Genomic DNA, 6,029 nt, shown 5'->3' with positions numbered 1-6,029 from the left:
TAATCCAACCACCAGCGACGTTCCCCCATATTCATGTTCTTCAAATTTTCATTCACCCCGGCTACTTATAGGAAGTGGTAGGACGGTACAGATGCGCGCTGACGATTATACGGCCCTAGCTATACATAATAGTTTAATCCAGCGACAGTCCACTCTATCCATGTATATCGTCTGTCTGCCAAGCCCGTGAATGAAAAATACACAACCACCCTTGGCGAATTATGTTTCTATTTATTGGTTGCAGTGGTACAAACTAACTGTGTAGTCAGTCCAGTTCTCGTTTTCAGGGAGCCGCTTTCCTTCGACAGATTCTCTGAAATGAAAAAATCTGTACGGTGATTACGTGATGTAGTTGTTTGTTTTCCTATTCTTGCGACTGGTTAGTTACCATTTCGGTGACTGCCCAAGCTTCAAAACTCAACTATTCGGTCGCATACACAGTCGACCTAATAGTGACTGTTTTCATTACTCAATTTAATCACGTTCATCTCTAAGTTTGTTGACGAATATTTCGTCCTGACTCGAAATGTACATATTTCCAAATTTATTTGTCCGATAGCACAATTTCCATTCTTTGCCATTCTGTGTTGTCAACTGCTCGAGGTATGAACTAGCCATAAGCTTTCCTTTATTTCTCCTGATGATTTACTGTTAATTTCATATAGAACCACGGTCTACCTATCCATGATGTCCGCTCATGTTTAATTCAACATATTGTTTGCTGCCCAGTTGCGACAATTGAACAAACGCAGCTGAAATTCGTAGAATCTGATTTCACCCCAATTATTGCTGACCGTCCGTTGTTGGATTGAACTACACGGTACCTGTCGGATAGGATGCCTAGATTGTGCGTTTAGGCTAATCAGCCAATTAATTATCCTGAGATCATGGTCTTGGCACAGGAACATACAGCATAATGATGACAAATTGCGTACATCTGCAACGTCATTAAAACACAATTAAACAAAGATGTAGTGGCCAACTCACCAAGTACTTGCTAAACCTTGCTGTTCCTAATAGAATCGACAACTCATCATAACTTGTAAGTATCCCACACTAAACCACAGCAGCAGTCTCAACAAATAGGGGCTCCCGTCTGGAAAGCTGATCAGGTAACCTGCTTGTGTTTTTGATTTTGAGCATCAAGTAAGATATGGAATCTTTCACATCTCAGAGACCCATAGCACGGTAGAATCCCTGCGCTATTTTAGGCAGTTCTGAGGCTCTGTTTTATCTGTCACAAAGGTTTGTACTCCCTCCAGCTAGTGGTTCATGCCGAAACATTTCAACTTATTCTTCACTTGAAAAATCATGTGTACAATGTGCGAATAGATGAGCTAAGGTAGAATAAACTTCTAACTTTCTCTGATTATAATGATGATCTGGCTGGGGACTGCATGTTTATTATATCCCGTTAGCCGATACAACACACAAATTAGCTAACTCAAATTTTGGTGCTGAACATATTCTTCAATGGACGTCCCCGATGCACAACCGAAAACTCACCAAATAGTAAGAGCTATGGTTCTGAGACAACGGTTGTCGAGCGCCAGAGAGCGTCGCAGTTACCCTGATTGCACTGGCCATGCTCATATACATATAACCAAACAGCCCGTAATAAAGTTTGATAAGTACGCTGCTTGAGATTCATTCATATAACGCTTAAACGCCATGCATGCTTCATACTGATAGACGCAACTCTGGCGTTGCAAATTCGTGTACTGACATCATTTGTCATTCTGTAATTAGAACCGATGTGACTTCAGAGGTAAGTAAAACGCTCCATTAATTTGGCTGCCTTTCTTTGGATAGTGAGTACGTGGTTAGTGACTGCATGTCCACGAGTACACACTGTGCAAGCAAAGTGCATACCAAAGGAGGGGATGCTTTTGGCCAGTTGACCCAAAAACACCTCGTCTTCGATAATGACATGATTTTGATCATTCTTTTTAAACACCGGCTTTTTTAAGCCATTTCAGCGTTCGTCTAATTATCTCATCGTTAACCAAATTATAAGGGATGAAATGGGCAAGCACCGATGGCGGACGTCATGTGTACGGAAGCTTTTGAAGAATTCTCCATTCGTTGATTGGCAAGCGTGTCAATGGGAACCAACCGGTCAATCGAGTCGAGGGCGGCCTAAAATTCCAGGAGTACTAACATTGTGATTTACTTGTATGTATGGCGAGGCATAAACATTCACCACATCATTGGGTATCGTGTCCGCCTCTTTTGCATCTTCTATGCGCGTCGATGCTACCTAAATACCAACTGCATGCCTTCTCCTTAAAGACACCTCCACCTTAAGCTGAACCTCTTTCTCTGCCTTCTGAAATGGAGTAGACGGAAAACCAAAAATAGAAGCAGCCTTTTTGGACGCGGTGCCGCTTGCCTGAGATTGTGTTGGTTGCAGCCCATATCCCGGACAATATTTTGAATCCAAAACTCCTTCAATGGCGGAACAAAAGTTGCTAATGGAGACTAGATACACGCGATATAAAGTCTCAGAGGTAACTATTTTTGCAAAACATTCACGCTTCTCCTTGGAAGCAGCTGCGCCATTCGTAGGTCACCTCAACGACACACACGCAACATTTCAAGATATATCAAGTTTTCCTGTCTGTATCCCCTGCACACTCCGAGCTACTTTAGTGGCGCACGGACTGACTTAACCACGTACCTCACAATCACATTTGTTTTTGCCCGTCCGCCTCGGGCGCATGCCTGATATCTGCATCTGAATATCGACTTACCCTTTTGAAATCACTGTCCATTCACTGTAGTAGTTGGAAGTCGTTTCTCATCTTGGCTGCCTGCCACGTTAGTTGCTGTCTAACTCACACCACAGCACCATCTGGAATGTATTTTGACACTCCTATTTTGGATCCCCAATGTGAAAACGGCTGTATAATCTCCTTTTTTAAAATGCGACAACAAATAAAACTACGCCCTCGATGAGCATGAGAATGTCATTGATCCATGCTGGTCTTAATTTGTCAAAATTCCAGGGCCAAATTTAAACACCATGACGACCCAAAATTACTTACTAACAATGTTAATGTATGGAGTTTTCCACAAACTCAAGTATGACTTCGCGTTGAGGGTACCACTACTTTCATACGCAGTGTGATGGCTGGGCCGTGGTTCAACATATTTCCGCTACTTCCAGGCCAAGCATGGTACATGCTACCAAAATACCATTCAATACGGTTAAATTGTGCCAGAACTTTAAGGCACTGGCAGACCTATTGTACTGTGCAAGTTTTGACGCAAAACTATTGGTTCTGCAGACGGCACCTTCAAAGCTTCAGTATACCGGTGAAGGTAAAACCTCGGTCTGCACCCGATACAGCCTGTACCGACCGTTATAAAAATACTAGCAGTGACAAATTCTTTGTTCTTGTCCATGGGTACTCCGGATTAAACCATAGAAGTTTTCCTTGCACAGGTCGCGATTGGCTGCTACGTTTGAGTTTGCGCGGACGAAATTTTCCGCCTTCCCCAAAAAGACATTGTGCCTAGCCACCAACAGCCATTAAGATATGGATTCCGTACACATGGCTGACACTGGGTAGGTTTAAACAACTTTCAAAGAAACTGCGGTTGCATTGGGAGATTTGTAGTGGTGCATTTCACACTATACACGCAAGTTGTTCTGCAGTTATGTGAGAATTAGGTTTCGTACGTATATCGGAATAACCAGACGAACTAGAAATCCAGAATTCAGCGCAACGTAACAACCAGCACGTATGCATAAGACATGGCGAATATGTACAGCATATGGAATATTAAAAAAGAGAATAATGAATAGAGCAATGAATAGAGTATTAGTCATGTTCATCGCAAGTTATTTTACGAATATGGCCCTCCTGAACGCCTTGGTCTAAAACTTGTCCACCTCAAGCCCCATGCGTAGTGAGGTGCAAGTGTGCATTTATGGTAGGCAAGGCTCTTCAGAATATATTTGTGTACAACCCAAAAACCATACATATATGTGAATTCTTTATCCTGTGACAGATATACAAACTGAAGTACGGTCAGGTCCTTGTTGATGGTGCATGCGCATGACATAAAAAATCCAGTGTTATCCTTATTTTTTATTCAGAACCAAATAAGCTGTTCGAGGAGGCATGCCAAAAAGCACGGTTGTACACATGCGACACCGAAATTACACTCATCTTTTGAGCGGTAGTCCATCACCACTTATCAGCATTAAGTAGCTCAATCCAAGAGGCGTCCTGGAGCCGAGTATTCAAAAGCGTTCAAAAGCAAACCAAGACCGGTTTCAAAGGAAAAGCGTTTAATCGGCTTACACCGTAATTTTCGGAACCATTCCTGATATTGTTTTTCGTGCCAGCCATTTGCGATTTAGGAAAGAAGTGTTGCACAAATACATTAAAGCATTAGGCACTTAGCGAACGGCTCTTATGAACAAGGGCCTTAACAACTTAAGTTCGCCTTCTTTCGTACCGTAGTTTACACAGAAACTTCAGGCTTGCTCTCCAAACTTTGCTAAAACCCTTAGCCCCGTTGTGTCATGTGTTCATCATTAGAAAGCGAACACGCGTTGGACTAGACACAGTCATTCTAAACAGTAAAGGCAAACGCCCGTTTCGAAGGGCGAAATATCTTATGAATATCTCTACCGCTACGGAGCTCTCCATCTGCACAAAAACCTCTCGTAACCAAGCCAGGCACTTTAAATAACGTAATGCGCGAGTACTCAATCCTTGACGAACCTTAACCGACATTCTAGGGGCCCACTATACCAATTTTTATTTGTTCACAGTAACTGGAATCCTTTAACGTCGCCAAATCGATCATCGTCGGCAGCACCGGTCACAAGCTCGGTCACAAATCAGTATTCAGACGTTTTGAACATGAGATCCTGGTTGGGATTTCATGCAGGCTCCTTGACCAGGTACTGCGTGATAAATCACTAATTTTCCAAATCTGCTGGCTGGAAATGTGTCGCAGACTTAATTTTGCCTTGAAAGAAAGGACGGTAACTACTGGGACGGATGGTGGAACGTGGGCTGACATGGACACTACAGAACTAATCCAAAAGCGAAGATAACGAGGGCGGTTGCACTGCCTTAGGGTACACTTACCTTATTTGTCCGCTATCTACAGGGCACACCATTGCGTTGTAAATTGTTTTATCTTAAACGGCTCGATCAAAGGCTCGGAGATCAGCGCAAGGAGGGTATATACAATTATACTGCGCCACTACACACGGGCGCTTTTTAAGCTGAAAAGCCTGCCAGTTACACGGTTCGGGACTGGCCCGGTATGTAGAAAACTGCCCAAGCAGGGAAACAGTAAAAAATGTAACAGGTGGAGCAATTTTAGGCTGCAAGTCCGTTCACGTGGTGCACCGTAAGGACAAACTGCTTTCAAACTGGTGCCATAGCCTGCGATCGCCATGAGATGTATTTGAACGATACGCTAAGATTCTAGGGGGCAACGATGTTACTCAAGGTCATTTTGAGCTTGAAGGAGAACCAAGGGTAATCTGACTACGGTCGTTTGAGAAACGCCAGCTCTTTACTGTTGAAGTGCGCGCCTCCTCCCTGAGGCAATAACTGGACCATCAACACCGTTTCCCTAAATTATGCCACATACTAACTGCTTGCCCAAGAAAAGAACCAACACTCGTCCTCGCAAGGATTTTACGAACTTCGCTTTGTATTTTAGATCGCTCGGATCCCTAAGCAAGCGAGCAAGGCCCTTATGCAGTTCCTTTAGATCACCCACTTTACTTTCACGATGAATACCAGTAGGAAGGTTAGGCTTGTTGTCAGCAGTGGTGCCTGATAAATCTGAACAAACCACAACGGAGGGTACAGAAGCACCATAAACGTACACCCTCCATTCAATAGGAAGTTACGACAGCCTTGCTGGATCATTGCTACATGCAATCACATTCACTCACCGCCATCATCAGCCTCATTAACTAACCTCCATGGTCACCATCGGAAACAGGCATGTATCGAAAACTCCCATTTTCATTAGATACATCCAAGACC

The sequence above is a fragment of the Opisthorchis viverrini genome, assembly GCF_000715545.1.
Source record: "Opisthorchis viverrini unplaced genomic scaffold opera_v5_155, whole genome shotgun sequence".
Taxonomy (NCBI): domain Eukaryota; kingdom Metazoa; phylum Platyhelminthes; class Trematoda; order Opisthorchiida; family Opisthorchiidae; genus Opisthorchis; species Opisthorchis viverrini.
The sequence above is the reverse complement of the archived record's forward strand: the minus strand, read 5'-3'. Positions refer to the sequence as shown.